The 18,812-nt window shown below is 31.7% G+C and overlaps 1 pseudogene; it reads right to left on the bottom strand.

Annotated features, from left to right (window-relative positions):
* Positions 1-7,533: 7,533 nt before the first annotated feature.
* LOC143627745 (small polypeptide DEVIL 4 pseudogene) lies at positions 7,534-8,091 on the bottom strand (annotated as a pseudogene).
* Positions 8,092-18,812: the final 10,721 nt, after the last annotated feature.

Below are 18,812 nucleotides of genomic sequence, written 5' to 3'. Positions count from 1 at the left end.
CTTTCATTAAGTGGGACTATTAGGAACTCGTGGATGATTAAGGAGACGAGTCCCTCATTCTAGTATTCGTTTACTCGTTGTGGTTTCCATTTGTTCGTTTACGATTTCATTTGTTCTTTTGAAAAATGTCGCCTATGTTTTCACTGAACGAGGCTAGCAGCGACCGACCGTGGACTTTTGTTTTCACCGAACAGTGTTATCAGGGACTCGTGAGATAATCAAGGATTGTCGTTTCTGATAATCGTTAAAATTTTTGGGCCGGAGGTGAAAAATTTTTAGGACTTAAGTAAAAGGGTTTTGATTGTTCGTTTTTCTTTTTTTTAGGTTTAAACAATTAAATTTTAAATACGCTTACTTGGTTATGATTTGGGTTATGCAAAAAAAATGGTTTATAAAATTGGACTTGAATGAGTTAGTAATTGGATTTAAAGTTTTAAACATTAAAAATACATATGTTTTTTTCATAAAAAGATTTTTTTTAAAAATCGGGACTAGCGGGATAATAGGACCAGAGGACGCCGATCACCCTGCCCTCCTATCCAAGCCGACCATGCCAACTAGGTAGGGAAAACAACAAGATCGTTGCTACTTTATGGGAGCACTCGCTTAGGATATTCATCTGTTTGTATTAAGATATTAGGTCAACTACAAGAACATCTTCACATAGTGATTCGACATTTGTGTTATTATACGTCGCAACTGGTGTTTAAGATGATGCCCTATATTCACAATGAAGATTCACTGAATTATTTTGGATTACTGATTAAACGAATGTTTGAATGTGTGCTTTTAAAATAAATATTATAAATATCAAGTAATAAAATACACAAAGTTATCAATGATAAGTGACTTTGTCTTTGTTCCAATACACTTTTTGGTAACGTATTTTAATTCTTCAAACTTGTTTTGGATAATTAGATATTCATATAATATCTAGCTATAGTCGTAGAATAATCAACGAGGTGATGGTGCATTGGTAAAGACAAAGTTTTTAAACACTTTAGTTTGGGAGCATGATGTCTTGTGTTAAAATTAGGGATGAGCTTGGTACCGTACCGGTACCGAAAATACCGATCCCGAAAATCATCAAATCTTGGTACCGGTAACGAAATTTTCGGTTTGGTACCGGTACCGGTATTGAAGGTAAAAATTCGGGAAATACCGGTACCGTACCGGTACCGTACAGATCTCGAAACTCAAAACTTTGGTACCAATTCGGTACCAAATCGGTACCGATTTCGGTACCGGTACCGGTACCAAATACCAAATGTTCATCTCTAGTTAAAATCCCACAGATAACAAGGGTTAAAAAAATCGCAGTTCAGAAAAAAAAATAATCAATGATATGTGACTTTGTCTTTGTTCCAATGAAAGAGATGATCTTTTAAACATCCCGAGGTTTTGGGTTTGAGTCTCAGCAAATACAAGAAATTTGTTTTAGAAAAATAATTAATCTCTCTAAATACCCGATAACATCACTGATAGTTTTGTATTATTATAGACTCTAAAAATATACCTAAAAGTATCCTTAAAAAAATAAAATTAAAACGTGACAGAATTATAGGAACATTTAAGAGAAGACAAAAAAAGGTAAAACGTTAGTAACTATACTATTACTAAGTCACGATTATGTCAAGAAAAAATCCAAAATTTCTTTTTTATCCTTTTATCCCTATGAGTAACACGATTTTTCTTAAACTTTGAGAGACCATACGCCTATTTGCAATTATCAGTAATTTGTTCAAAAACATGACAACCTAGTCATCGCTAACATTGCATGCTAATTTTGTCATGCTCTATGCCACCATCGAGACGTAATACCTAACGTGTGTGTTGAGATCTCAAAATCTTGACACACGTGCCATTGATTTCAGATTGTCTGTTACCCAGACATGTTACCAACGCCCGTGAACAACACACAATCTCCATGACCAAATGATCATTTTCATGGTTTATTTCCTAACCAAGAATCATTAGAGGAATGTTCAATGTATGTTCCAAATACAATGAAAAACGTGAAATGATTTTCGACATGAAATATGAAAACCAGAGAGGTAATGAATATGAGGTGGACATTTTAAAAAAAAAAAAAAAAAAAAAGAATATGAGGTGGACATGTGGTAAATTAGTGGTGATTGGTGACTCAAAAAGAATCAAAATGGAAGATGGTGGGCCATGGTGGGGTTGTCGCACGTGGGCAGGATAAGGCTGCTGTTCAGTTTGACTGATCACCTACTGGTCACGCTTTTATTATCCTCTTAAATTCCACCTTTGTTTCCATCTTCTTCTCACACAAATGTGAAATCAAGAAGCCACCTTTGTTTTTTCTTTTTTCTTTAATTTTCTTTATTTATTTAATCCTTTTTACATTTCTTTCATATTAAAATAACTTAAATATTTCACAAAAATATATATTGATGTAAACAAGCCTAACTGTACGTGAGCTATCTAAAATCGGCTCGCTATAATTTAAATCGAGCTAAATTTTAATGAGCTTAAAGACAGACTCGAGATTAAAATTAGTTTGCTTAATAAACAAGTCTGAGCCTGAACTAATTTTTTAAACTCGTCTAAATTAACCTATTATTTATAGTTATATAACAATTGCTAATGCATATAATTATGATTAAGTAACTAAATTATACGTATTGTTATAATTTATATATAAGAATTGTATGTATGTATGTATGTATAATTTTGATAACATAAATCTACTAATAAATAATAAACGAGTTGAGGTCGAGTTTGTAAAACATATTCACAGTCATAGCTCGAACTCTTGTAAGTTAAGCGAGTCTAGTCATAACTATGCAGGATTGGACTTGCTCGACACATTTACGCCTATAACTATGAGTTTGTTATTTTTTTTTTAATTATTTAAAAGTGTTAGTGCGCATACAATAAATTCATTAATTATAAGTTTTTGAAAAATCAGTATTCAGGATGGGTGTTCACGATCCATTCTATATGTTTAATAAAAGTATGTATAATTTTTTTACACTGACAAACGACCAGTTTGGCACTTTGGTTACATAATTGTGAGATCGTACCATGAACCAGACCGCGTAAAACTCAAACCAAACAACTTGATTCGATTTAAATGGTTCAATCAATTTTAACTCCTTATGACTACAACTAATATTTAAGTCTCTTTCTTAACCGGACATTTGTGTTTGCAAGCTATTTAAGCTTTGTCATCTACTAGGACAATATATTTCAACAACCGCGTGAAAGCAGAATATGAATTAAAAAAGTATGAGGTTTAAAAATAATTTTAATATTTGCTTCTTTCTATAAACAACTAAAACTATAGCATATGGCAATTTCATATAAACTCTACCTTTCTTTAATATTAATAATAATAATAATAATAATCACATGTAAATCCATATTATTATATTGTATTATACATAAATAAAGACACGGTTCAGCTTTAATTTCATATTAGTCTAATGCCAAATTACTCATCATTTTCCATTATGCCCATAATCAGTCTAACGTCAAAACCTAATTACACATGACATGCCACTTATACGAAAATTATCATTCTATTAACGTTTAAATGTTACAATAAATCAAAGGAATGCGAATTAGCTTTGGTTAAAGGTTCCTTTTAAATATTCAAGCATTCTTTCACTTCTCATCACAGGGGTCCTAATAACATGAGGCATGAGAAGGACAACAAAAACGCATTTCAAATTAAAATTATCCAACAAGCGGATAAATGATAATGAAATGACATGCTTTATTTCAGTTAAAGCCTTTAGTTTTCAAATTCATTTTCAGAAATTCTTTTACCATACGAGTAGTGAAAGATACTTTCTGGAAAAATCAGTTCATATTCGAAGCATAACGTTTTTTCGAATTGCCAAATTTGTTTTATACATATGTAATCAGTGTGAAACAAACTTTCGTTAATTACAAACCCAAGGGATCCAAGCCGAATAGGTGTGTAGACAAATAACACAAACCTATTCCCAACCGTATTTTCTTGTAACATATAATAGGTTTTATGTACAATTTATCATTACAATTATATATCTAGTATAATTTAGAAGTTTGGTGTCACAAAAGTTTTTTAGAATATTTTATTAGTTGTGTTTTGTATTTATGTAAATCATTTTGATAATTAATCAATTGTAACATCTTGGTGTGTTAGTTGATGTTAAGTGTGTTAGCGCTTGGTAATGACATACTTAATTTCAAGACCCCTATGGAGCAACCTTTAACATTTCATTTTTCTTAAGTGGATGGAGACTCCTTCAAATAGATTTTTTTTAGTTTCTTCTTTTTATTTTTTTAATATTTTATTTGTGTTTTTTATTTAAATATGCTAATATAAATAAGAGTTTTGGTGTCATAGTACCTCATTGGGACACTTGACCGAAGACTTTTTTTTTGTTATGATTTGTATAGGTACCGTAACAAATGTGACGAAAACTGGTCAAATTCGCGTAGAGTCGCTGCGTTTTGTTTTAGCTCAAGTATTGTAACGATCGTAATCAAAACCGACAGAATGCCGATTTTTTTGTTCTAGTATCGTAACGAACCTAACGGAAACTGATCGAATTTGAGTAGACTCACCGCCTCAACCCTCAAGTTTTACCAACCGACTCCACCTTATCGGTCCACCTAAATTTTTAGAATTTTTTTGGCTTTAGTTATGGTATAATAACGCACGCAATCAAAACCGACCGAATTTGCGTTGACTTATCGCCTCAACACTTAGAACCAACGACGCTTGGGTTTACCACCGTCCGAGTTTTACCAACCTGTCCCGACGCAACGCGCCAGGTAAAACACTAGTTGATACTAAAGATCACCTAGTTTAAGATTCTTAGCCCCTCGTGAAAATTGCACTTTTTATACTTACTTGAATTTCGGTTTACACAATAAAAAAGCCTACCTGAGATATGAATCTAACGTCTCAAGCCACCGTGTGCATTCACACATATTTCACTATCACTTTTCTTCTATTTGGAATGATTCCATTTCACATCTTGGTTCTATATCTTTGTTTGTCAAATGATCCATTTTCCTTTATTGAATAAGTTTAAAAATGTATCTTGTTATACTTTTTTGACTTCCAAGTATTTATATAGGGATTTTAACCCATTTAATTTATATTTTCATTTCTACTTATCACAAATCCATACATATTTTGTAATTAAAATATTATTTTTAATTTTCAAATCGGAATTTATGGTGTTAAATACATAGAAACTTTGTCTTTGTAAATTGTAATGGTAACATGGACAATTAAGAAATAGAAGGTAGTATTGTTCTCCAACTATGTGTTATGGTTTAGTTAGTTAAGATCACGTCATGCCACGTAGGCCGTGCACTTAAACTAGGTATTATGATATTATCTTAGGAGAGTAAAAATCAAGCTATTATTGATTTAATATCAATCAATCAAAAATAATTCAGTGGCTTCATAATTTCTATCTTTCTTTTCAAGAACTTATTAGTCAATCAATTGTTCCTTATCCTGTTTTCTGTCAAAATGGTTTCAATAATTGTAAGTGTGAAGATTAGTTTTCTTTATTATTCAAGGAGCAATTGTATTTTGTAAATATCGGGATTTTAAAGAGAGATTTTAAGTAGAGTCTCAACAAGAGTGACGCTTGTCCCACTGATTTCTTTTTGATCGGAGCACCAAGCAATGTGCGGGCTCTACTTGGAAACCTCAACACCTACTAATTAATTGTAGATTTGCTAGGTTGGTTTGGTTGGCTATATTTATGGGTAAAACTGCCTAGCGCCGACAATGTGGATTAGGTCTAAGAATTACTGGAGTTCCCTCCTACAAAGCATCGGTTAGCAAAGTAGAAGAAAGAAGTGATTCGAGCAATCTTAGAAGTGATGTTTTCAACGATTTGGAAATAGAGAAATGAGAAAATCTTCATGAGCAATCAACGAATGATCTCAAAGGTAATTGCAAATGTTAAAGAAAATTCCTTTTTAAGGGGTAAAGAATTGAGACAATAGATCCACTTTTGATTCAAAACTTAGTGTAGGTTTAACTTTTCTTTGTAAGTGTTTCTTGTTCTTGTTCGGTTGGTCTTTGTTTCCATTTGTATGCCTTTGGTCTTCTAGCTTGTGGTTAAGAGTTTCCTCTTTTGGTATTAATATTAGACCTTGAAAAAAAGAAGTCAACATAAACCTTACATAAAGGCTATTCAATTCAATCTTTAGACTACTTTTATTCACAACCCAAACCAACTCAACTTTTTAATAAAAAATTAATTTCTTTTTCTTCCACCTACACAACCCAACTTTTCACTTTTATTCACAACCCAACTTAACCCAAACCAATTAGTTTAATACATATATCTTATTAGCTTTTAATTTATTCTATAAAATTTAGTAAAATTAATAAAAATATTTACTTTTTAAACAATATTATTTGAAGTATAAAAATCATTAGAAAAGATAATATCGTAATTCTATTAAAAAAACCTTGAATTTTTACAACTATTGAAAAAACAAATTTTATATATAATAATATTAAAAAATACATATTTTTAGAGTCATCTGTTTCTAATAAATTTGATATCGAAATATTTATAAAAATAAACACGACTATGCTTTTAGATTTTTGAAATAAGTCAAATGATATAAATTATTAAATAAAACTCAAATTATATAAACAACAAATTGTTTGAAAGAAAAAAAAACAAAAGAATATTTAATTAAAAAGTGGGTTGTGACCTAGGTTTAGGTTGCAACCCGGGTTGTAATATGAAAAGAATTTAATATTTTTCTTTATTTTTTAAACAATGTCATGACCTCATAAGAGGTCACCAATAAAAGTAATCTTAGACATGAAGATATATTTTAAATGTACATGATTATCATAGCTCATAAGAGATTTCAATATATCATAAGATTCTTTGTTTTTGAAAATCTACACTTTTCTAAACCTAGGAAAAATAGAAGTATATCTAGGACTCTACTTGACTAAAATACTTTTATTTCAAAGTCTAGGGACTGAGGTATACTTGTAGTTTGGTTAATTAGTTAATTTGGTTATGTAACTTCGCTATGATAACTACAAAGATAAACATCATACTTTTTCTTGATTACGAAAACTAAAGTCTTTCTATATTTTTTCCTAAGCATACCAACACTCACTTCTACTAAAAAAATGAAAGTTATCGTAATTAGGATGTTTATAAATCGCTAAAACTCATCGAAGCAAATTGGCCGGTTTTAGAATTACACGGCTCGTTTCACGTGCTGAAAACCAAAGTTTAACGGGTCGACTCACGGTATTAATAGTTTATAAATTAAGAAAATCTTAAATTGTCTAAAAGCAAATCTAAGAACTTAGGAGGCTCATTTCACCCTTAAATTTATTTCCAATATTCATGATTGAAATACAGGTAATAAACTCCAATAAAACTCTTTAATCTTCAAAACTATGTACACATTTTACCATTTGTGTTATATATACTTATTAATATAATTTAAAATTTAAATTTAAGAATAGGCCAAATAACTCATAGAAAGATGTACCAAACTAGCAATTTAATATTCTAATGTACATTTTACCCCATTAGAGGCCAATATGTAATGTTACAAAACTGTTAAGCTCTTTGAGCCATATCTATTGCAATTTCACACAATATTTTCAAAAACATATCTAATAGCATCCCCAAGAGCAAGTTTTAGAAGCGCGGTCGCCTCACCGCAAGTTGGCTCTCTATTCTGACAGAACCTGCTTGACGGTGTTCTACCCCACAAACATCTCTCCTTCATATCTGCTCATCTCCTCTCTCCTTCACGCGAGCTAAAAGCACCCAAAACGGAACGTTTGGATGCTATATACAAGATTTAGTGATCAAACGAACGAATTATCAATCATGATAACAAAGAAGCATCACCACACATCTCCTGATAATGTAAAGCCTTGCCTTATGCTCTTTCAAGATTCCACCAAGTTTACTAGACACCCTTTTCTTTGATCTTCCCATGTTATTACTTCTCTTGATCTTCTTCTCAATAACCGAAAGCCGAATTTGTTTTCGAATCTTGAACTATCTAGTTATTGGGTGTTCTTGAAATGATATTGTTGTTGTGTTAATAGAAAGACATGGAAGAGAATGGTAGATGGGTTTCTTTATATGGAGTCTTTGGGCATGTGGTCTATCTAGGGTGGGAGGGTGGGGTAGGGTCCATAAGAAGTAGTTTAATAGGAGATAATATAAAAGTATTAAAATAATTAAAATTATTAAGATTATAATATATTAGGTTTAGGACAAGATAGTATGTACCAAGGTAATGGTAAGATATCAATACACATGCATGTCATGTTCATATGATAATAGATCGGGTATCACCTACAAACATGACGGGTCAAGCATCACCTCAATAAGGCAGCATCACATAATTTAGATTAAATAAACGGTATTTTAATTTATGTATGGCTAAATCTACAAATCCTAAGGCTATTTAGAATCATGTTTCACTTTATTCGTAGATGAGACGACTCATTTGCTACTTGTAAGCTATTCAAGTTTCACTTTCTGAAAGTGTGAATTAACCCGAGTATACATTAGAATGAGCTCAAGATTAAGTTAAAGTTCATAATAAAGTGAGTTCAAGTCTAAACCAAAATTTTATTACTGGGCTTACAGATGGCAATGGGATGAGTATGGCCGTATGGGTAATCTCGGGCCCATATTCAATTATAAAATTATGTTCCATGTTAGTTCCAATACGTGTCGGATTTTTGTCGGGTCAGTGGCGGATCCAGGAATTTTTTTTAGGTGGTTCCCTCTTAATTTATAAGGTGGTTCCTACGCGTCTTCTATATATCCGTACACTATTATTTCGAAACTCGGGTGGTTCCTGGGAACCACCCATTTGTATGTTGTATCCGCCACTGTGTCGGGTAATACATGTCATGTATATGGTATACCCATTACTTTCTTTAAAATATCTGTTGGGATTTCAAGTATATTTTTTTACATTCTAATTTTCATATAAATTTTTGATTTTGAGAACTACAATAAAATAAAATGTAATAAATTACATACATATTCGTCACCATAAATATAAATATTTGAAATATGTAAAATTTTTCATTACACAAATCTTACAACACAACTTTGTAGCATACAAATATAAATAATATTATCAAATTACATATTATAATATTATCAAATTACATGTTGGAAAAAAAATTCATTCTAACGTAATTGAATAACCAGTATAAAGCAATACACTAGATAAGTTTTTAAGGGGAAAATAAAAGCTAAAAATTAGCATTTTTCCTGTATATTGTTTCGGTATATCGTTAAGCTAAACGGGTATACGGTTTTGGGTAATTAGATCAAGCGCCTCCTAATGGCTAATCTTATACCCATGAAATAACTTCTTTTTTTTTCTTCAGTCTCATACCTGAATACCTGTCTCAAATATTTCAAATTCTAGGCGTATCCATTATGCTTGGGGTTTTATTTGCTCTCTCTAATCGGGTTTGATTAAACTCATGAGGCTATTATTTATATAACTATAATACTATTTACTTAGAAGATATATTGCTTAATGTATTACGTGATATATAAAAGTACTTTAATGTTTTGTAATTAAAAAACCAGTTAGAGCTCAGTTGTGTAATATTATTAATAAGCCGAGCTCGGATTTTATACACATAGCTCAAAACAAGCGAAACTCGAGTTCAAACTGTTTACACTCTACTTAACACATTAGCTACACTACATCTAATAAGATAACTATTTTTTCCCCTTAGAACATACATTATTGTCCTTTTAATCAAGGTTGTACAAGTAGGACAGTAAGTGTAAGTTTTTTAAGGACAAAATGTTTGTTTTAAAATGTTAACGGTAGGTAAAACGTAAGTTTGTGGTAGGGATGCGTAATTGGTACCGAGTACCGGTATCAAGTCTTTAAAAAATTCGGGGTCAGAAATATCGAGATTGGTACCGGTCGGTACTAGTATTTACTAGATCTTTATCTACGATACCGGTATCAAACAAGGCATTTTCGGTACCTGTATTAAGTTTTCAGAAAACTCGTGATCAGGAAATTCGAAATCGGTACCGGCTGGTATCGAGCTTATCCCAAAGTTTGTGGGACTCAAATGTAAGATTTATAAAGATAAAAAGGCTAAAATATTATAGGGCTGTCTTTGTATGAAAGAAAAAATTGTAAGTAACGAAACTTCTATAAATCTAAAATCTAAATGAGGGGAGAAATCAATAATATAAATAAAATTAAAATGACAAGAAATATAACCAACTAAATAATTTATCACATTTGAGAATACTTAAGTTTTCTTTATTTACTTTCTAAAAATATAAACATCTTATAAGAAAATGAAAACTTTTGTTATTCTTGTGTTAACATGATACTGCTAGTTAAGGTTGTTCAAAAATAATTGAAATCGACGACATAGTTTAAACCAAGCTCAATTTATCATTTTAGTCAGGTTAGCAGTAATATCAATTGATTTACGACTTGAAAACGGTTGGGTAAACAAAACTTATCGAGATATTTAAGAATATAAGAAAAAAAAATATTTTTAATCTATTAAACTCTTAACTAAAAACAAAAATAATAATGCTTTTTTCACATATATGAATATACTAATACACGTATCAATATTTTTGTCATAATGCCTATAAATTATTAATATAACCAATTTTACGATCTTAAGTTTTTCTTTTTCTTAAACTTTTACGCAAATCATTTGGCCGACCCTAGGTTTAACTGAACTTTTGATGATCTAATGGTACGATTCCGTGTAAAAAAACGGTCCTAACTGCCAAAACCAAACTGTTTTGACTAATCCAAATATCCAAGTGGTTTGGTTTAGCTTCTCCAAAATAAAGTTACCAATTCGGCCTTGAAATCCAGTCAAAATCGCTCAAACAAGACCATGAACAATCCCAATGCTAGTAGATAACCTAAGGCATCTTTCTTGCGTTCACACAATGTAGGTGTTTGGGACAAAAATGAGTCATTTGGTGGTCCTTTATAAGCTTTTTCGTTTGCTTCTTATATGATTAGAACGTTTGCCCAAACAATAAGGTGACATTCCCTCTTCATGTGGTCACACCTTGTCCTCGACCACCTAAATCTAATCTATAACACAAATTTCAATAAAAGTGTGTCAAAATATTAATGTTGTGTACTCATATTTCAACCTAGTGGCACATATGCATATTTTCAACTAATATACAAGTGACATATAACACTAGGCACAAAGATCATTAGTAATGTTTGAGGTTAGAGTCGTTAGCTTAACCGAGGCGTAAAGCATATATAAGGACCGCAAGAATGATGATTATGAGATTTCCATGCCAAGATAAATAAGATTATTAATCGATTCACGTTTATTATTATCGTCGTGTCTTTAAAAATCATAATTTTGTAGCTCAATCTTACAGCATTTTAACAGTGGATTTATACATCTAAAAAGTAATTACGTTTCTAATTAAATGTTAGTTTTAAAGTGCATGGGCATTATTGTAATTCTCATGACTAATGTAACATAATATTGACATATATATTCTTCAATTTTTTTGAACGTCATATCGAAGGTCTTTTTTTTTAATCAAAAGAGTGTTGATAGAAAAGTTATTTACCAAAATAGTGTTCAATAGAAAAATATTAACAAAAATGGTGGCGTTGACAAGCTTTTTATATAAAGAGGAATATGAATTAGATAAAAAAAAAAAAGAAAAGAAAACATATGAATGTGTAAAAATAGTTTTAATACTGCTAGTGTAAAAATCCCAATGAATCCTATGAGTATATAGCGATAGTTAACTAAGAAATTTCCAAACCCATGTTAGAAAGAAAAAAAGCTCTTCAATAATCAGTTGTAGTGATATAGCAATGCACAGAAACTGGAAGAATTAAGTAAATTATTTGAAATTGTATGTAACATTGTAACCTGCATTCAGCCCGGTATATACTTAGCCCATAACCGGTTTCAGCCTAGTAACTAAAAAAACAAACGAATTTCAGCCCGGTCCAGTCTCTTATGATATGACAATTAGGGGTCAAAACAAGCTGATTGGATCTTGAGGTCCGATCTTTTAACTAAGCAGAGCTAGAGCTCAAGATGCTCGCTACGAATGTATATAAAGCTTGAGCTTGATAATGAGTAATATTTTGAACTTGGCTCAATCTTATTCAAGCTTGGCTCAAGTTGAGTTTTATGCAACTCAATCTGAGTTAGGCTGAGCACGGTTTGGTTCAGTTTGGTTTTTAATGTGAACTGAAACCGAACCGAAGTATTCGGTATTTTAATATACGAACCATTCGGTTTTTGGTTTTTCAGTTTTCGGTTTTTCAGTTTCGGTTCGGTTATAGTCGGGCTTTTTTTTTTTTTTTTTCCAATTATGTGTAGACATTGCAAAAAAAATTTTAAAAAATGAAGATGATGATTTTAAGCTTGTTAGAATGTATTAGAGTACCACAAATATATTGATTACGTAAAACCAATGTTTTCAGACCCGGCCCGGACGTCAACCCGGACGCCTTACCGGGTCAAAGGTCGGACCGACCCGGGAGGGTGGACCGGTGTTTGACCCGGATGATGTCTATATATATAATATAACTTTTGTTTAATAAAAAATGAATAATAAATGAGATTCCAAAAAGTCCAATAATTCTACGCAGCCACTAACACCTCAATTGCCATAATTGTGCTTTTATAGTATATATGAGTTAATTTTTGTACACAAACACATCATTCAAGGCTAGTGGGATGGCTTTGAAGAAGATCTATAAAAACGTTGACATTAGATTTACCCGCGTTCGAGTCCAGCATGCTGCATGTTTTTATTTTAATAGAGGAAAAAGGGTTTTGCCGGTTCGGTCGGCGGTTCACCTGTTCCGGTCGGACCGCAAACCGACAAACCCGGCCGGGCTATTAGAAAAAGGGTTATGTTATGTGAACCGGACCGGGGTACATACCAGGTCCCGGTCGAACCGGCCGGTCCGGTCCGGGTTTAAAAACATTGCGTAAAACAAAAATAGTCGTGTGTTACGTGGACCATACGAATACAAAGTTGCTAAAGTAGTAGAGTTTAAAATTAAACAAAGTTCTTAATAAAAAAACACTAAAAGTTTAGTCATAATCTTCATTCATCATCTTGTTAATTTTCAAAGTTTAGTCAAAGTATTCATCAGCTTAATAATCTTCATCACCATCAATCGATTCAGTTTGGGTTTTTCAGTTTTTTAAAAATGGAAAACTCATTTACACTCTAGTAACAATAATGAATGTACAGCTTCAAATCTTAGTAATTAATAGTTTAGTATTTCTGATTGATAACAAAATTTTCATGTGATCCTAATGCTAAAATTAAATGAATATTTTATTCCATTCCATTAAAGTTGTTAATACCGTATTGTGTAAAAAAGATAAAATGAATGAGACCGACGAATAAGAAGGTATATGTTAACTATGAGCGAGGCATTCAAGTCGAGCCAAATTCAACTTGAGCTCGTGTTAATGATACATTTTGAACCAACTTGACTATGCATTTACAAGCAGGTGAGAAACTGAGCTTGTGACACAAGTTTGTATTTTAACAAGAATGCCAAATTTAACACTCTAAAAAGTATAATATCAAACAACCAATATACAAACAGAAAAACCAGCTTAAACGAGCCAAAGTCCGCTCGGAGCCATATCAACCCACTTTTTATACAAGCAAGCTACCTCTTGTACGAAACTAGCTCAAAATATATTGAGATTTTAACAAGTTAATTTATACGAGTTAACGAACGAGCTACAATCCACAAAGTATATAAGCAGACATCATGGTAGACAGGTAGTTATGGCTTATGTTAGGATTAGTGAAGGCCTTTGGATCGGGTACGTTGGTTGACGATTAGAAGACAAAAGGGGGCGGTGCGTTTAATTATGGAGGATGACCCATTTGGAGTTTTCTTGGTCCCTACTCTATTAAACCTAATTGTTATCTACTAGTAAAGTAATAATGTTACCCGCGCGTTACGGCGGTGTTGTTTGTGTCGTTACAAATATCATTTTTATTTGGTGATATTTAGGTATTACTATTAAATCAAGTAGCATGACGTAGGCAATAATATTATGCATTACATATAATATAGTTGTGTTAATACGAATAATATATATATATATATATATATATATATATATATATAGGTTTAAGTTCAGGAGAGAAATGAAATTACTATGAGAAATGTGAGAAATGAATATGGGCGTAGTTTTATTTTAGGTTTTAAATATTTAAAAATAAATGACAAAAATGTAAATGCAACAATAAATGCATTCTCTCTATTCAATTAATACAACTAATATAACCATAATAAATCACTCTAATTATGGATACGCATATCCTATACGTGTGTAGGTTATATGTTTTTCGTGTGTAGGTAATATGCTTTCTTATTCTTAGAACAAATGTATGTTATATGTTTTTGTTTAGGTTGTATATTTTTTATTGGCAATTAATGCTAACATATGTAAGATAGTTTTTTGTATTATACATCATAGTGTACCTACGTGTTGATTGATATTGATATATTGAGTTGGAAGAAATTGGTTTTGGATAGAAAAAAAATTAATATATAAATAAATTGTATTTGTGTAGGATAAAATTTTCGAGTGTAGGTTATATGTTTTTCTAGTGTAGGTTATACGTTTTCGTGTGTATGTGTAGTTTATTGATGCTAAATTTTGTGTGTCAGTTATATGTTTTTACTGTATAGGTTATATGCTTTCTTATTATTAGAACAAGTGTAGGTTATATGTTTTTGTGTAAATTGTGTACTTTTTTGTTGATATTTAATGCAAACACATGTAATATAGTTTTTTGCACTATTCATCACAATGTAACTACGTGTTGATGGATATTAATATATTGAGTTGGAAGAAATTGGTATTGGATAGAAAAAAAATTTTAATGTATGAATAAATTGTACTTGTGTAGGATAAAATTAAAGAGAGAAAAAACAAATTATAAAAATAAGTGAATTCTTATTATTTTCCAATTATAATAATTTGATTAGTTATATTAATTGAATAGATAACTATTACATTTATTAGTTATATTAGTTGAAGAGAGGGCATGCATTAACACTTTTCTCATTTATCTTTAATCATTTAAAACATAAAATAAAACTAGTGGTCCACATTCATTTATCACATTTCTTACAGTAATCTTATTTTTCTCCTGAACCATCCTCTATATATGTGTGTGTGTGCGCGCGCACGTGAATGGTTGTGTTAATAAGTTTTGCTAAAACATTTTCATAAACTTCTAAAAGGTTGGTTTTTGGTATATTAAAAGAGTTGGCTTGTTGTTGATTGGGTTACTCTTCTCCGACTTTGCAACAGGGACGTTGATTTCTTTTAAACTTTTTGGTTGTATAGTAGTTTTAGAGTTTACCTTATTTTCCTTATATCCACATATTCGATGCATTTGCCATATAAATAAAAATTAAAGCCTAAAAATATATAGTTTTAATATAATCAAAAGTTTGTGCAAACGATGGTTTTTTTTAATGGAACTTGCACGTCGAAGGATGGATAAATTGATTATACGAAGTATGATAGTTTTTTTAGGGGAAGATGACTTGTATATGTTAAAACGCATCACCGAATTTTGTTGCCTTTTTTTTTTTTTTTTGATAAAAGGATGTATATGTAGCCTCCTTATTCCCTTTTTTATAGTTAGAAAGCATCGAATTGAAGTGCAAAAACTTGATTATATGTGATGAAGAAATTAAAAAAAAAAAGATATATGAGAACACATTTTAAAAACAGCACAAAAACTTGAATATATTGTGATGAAGAAAATCAACCAAAAAGGATATATCATAACATACTCTAAAAACATAAATAAATATGATCATCTTGATGAATATAAGAATAAAATATGTAGGCAACACACGATCTAGAGTTTCAAGTGAAATCTATACGCCACCGGAATACTTTCGTCTAAAAACTATGTACGTGTCCGAAAGACTCGGTTTCGTAGGAAAAATTGGATATCTCCATCACCCTCCGTTCCAACTAGAAACAGAAGAAATCTAGTGCATCATCACCGCCTTCAACCGTTGTGTCGCATCCATCAATGGAGGCGAATTAACGAAACTCACGTTCAGGATTTGTCCGACGAACACAGATTATGCTTTCACGTCTAAAATAAACAAACACATAGAATGTTGTTACGAGTAAATTTAGCCAGGGCATAGAAGGTTATATATGGGGTATGAAACGTTGGGGGCTAATGGTTGTGACGGTTTGTTAATGGATATAGTATCATGACGGTTGGATTTAGTAGTATTATATGATAATAGACTTTAAATAATAAATTGTGAGAAAATTTATGTTATTATATTAATGGACTAAAAATAATAAGTTTAGAGGAATGCACCAATTCTAAATGTAAGGGCTTGTTTGGTTGGAGGATTTCAAATGATTTCAAGGGAATTGGAATTAGAATTCCATTGTTTGGCTTGTTTGGTTGGTATGAGAAGGAATTGGAATTGGAATTGGAATTGGAATTGGAATTGGAATTAGAATTGGATTTGATTTCCAATCAAATTCATCATTTAATGGAATTTAGATTCCTTCAATATATCAAACGATTTCAAGGGATTTTAAAGAAATGTTTACAACTTACTCAAATAACCTTAGCAAGTAGCAATCACGATGACCAACATATTCACGAACTACCACCACCATTTTTTCTGGCCACAACCAATGCAATTTCGGCGAGATCTAAATCATGTTTTTCCGACCTGGAAACAAAGGTTAATCAGCGCGTTTTTCGGATGGACATAAACGTGCGTTTTCCGGCCGGATATAAACGTGCGTTTTCCGGCCAAATCTAAACCCGCGTTTTCCGGCCATGTTTAAATCTACGCAGCCCTTTTTTTCAATAGTTTTGATTGCTAGCGGTGGTCAGAGATGGTAGTTGACGGTGCCGACCGATGGGGGTAACAGAGGCGCAGGGGTGGTGGTGATGATTGTGACCGGCGATGGTGATCTGCAACTTCAAAGAAAAAGAAGTCGGATAATTTTTCAAATGGGTAGATTGGTTATATTTGATAATTTGAAAGGGCAATTTTGTCTTTTTAGATGTGTTTGCATTCCAATTCCTTTAACAAATGTATAACCAAACAAGATATGAATTTTCAATGGAATTCATCAACTTCCAATTCAAATTCCATTTCCCATACAAATTCCAATTCCATTAGAATTCACGAACCAAACGCACTCCAAGAATAGACTAAAAATAATAAGTTTAAATGGCTGCGTGAGGAATGCACCAATTCTAAATGTAAAAATAGATAATATATACATAGTCATGTATTTTAATTTTTTGTACGTGCTTAATAAAAGTACCCTAGTTGTAGCTTGTTGACGTTGGTCGCATTGACCGAACCACGTAAAATCTCGTGTCTCTTATTTATTGCTTTCGTTTGTGTGTGTCTGTGCTTGTGTTTCCGCTACGTACCGACTCTGACTAATACCTAACAAGTGGCATCAGAGCCGAAGGTTTGTTAGACACACGAGTGCACTGAGATGGAACGTCACTATCTTCGGTTTATAAGTTTCGTTTGTAAAAAGGATTATTATTTTTTGCTTTGGTTTGGCACAATATTCAAGAAAAAGGAGTTAGTGGTTAAATTTAGGGATGACAATGGGTCGTGTCTAGGACTGGTCTAGGCATTCCCAGACCTGAACCCGATTATAGAAACCCGTCCAAGACTCGTTGGGTTTTTATCGGGTAATTACCCATCAGGTATCTGGCGTACCCGTTAGAGAAATGCTCCCATGTCGGTGAAGTTAATTTTCTTTCCTCTCTTTAGTTAATTAATATACTAAGGAAACTGAATAGTCAAATAATTTTAAGTTAATTAATATACTAATATAATATAATACTAGGTTAATGATCCGTGTATCACATGTGTTGAATAATATTTAAAAAATGAATAAATGTTAAAAAATTCTTATGAACATTAAATTTCATATTACATAAATGACATAAAATTACAATTCACAACTCTAAATACTTGTATACAACAATTTTTGTTTAAATAAAAAAGCTGGTCAATGAATTATTGAAGTAAAAAAATTGTGGGAATGTAAAGACAATATTTATGTTAGTAGATGTAATATAAATTTAAATTATATATTAGGCCTGGGTCTCAAGATGGATTATCGAATATGTACAGTGTCTCTTAGGGTCTCAATCATCTTGTTCATCTTCGACATGTTATGTGTAAACATACTATCCGAAGCTTGTGTCTCAGGTTCAGATACCTTAGCCTTGCCTTTCACCTTTTCTTTCTCCTTCTGTAAACGTTCTTCAGCTGCTTGATAGTGTTCTATTGTGAAGAATGGAATCCCTTCATCTGAATTGTTGGACCGAGTATATAAATTAGGGTATTCCTCAGCTGTCGTGTCCTCAATTTTTCTCTTATCAAAATAGAAAGCATCCACACATTGAAATTCAAAATCAAATTACAAGGTTCAAAACTATAACTTAATACAAGTCGAAAAGAGTTAAAAAAGAGAAATAGAAATCATATCCATATTGAACCGATTAAAAAGAAGATACTACCTCTAGAAAATCTTCTTTGCTTGAAGTATACACATCAAGTTTACTGCTAAGAATTCAATCACACATATGTTGCCCGGATAAAGTAAAAAAAAAATTCATTTAATAGATATAGGGTTGTAAATAAGAAAAGAACAAAAGAAATCAAGCTTACCATGTTATTCACAATTATATATTTCGAGTTGTTGCCATTGTATTCTCATGAGG

The sequence above is a fragment of the Bidens hawaiensis genome, unplaced genomic scaffold, assembly GCF_021521415.1.
Source record: "Bidens hawaiensis isolate Kalapana, Puna unplaced genomic scaffold, B.hawaiensis_p1.1 tig00004733_1, whole genome shotgun sequence".
Classification (NCBI taxonomy): Eukaryota; Viridiplantae; Streptophyta; class Magnoliopsida; order Asterales; family Asteraceae; genus Bidens; species Bidens hawaiensis.
This window is presented reverse-complemented; position numbering and strand designations above follow the sequence as displayed.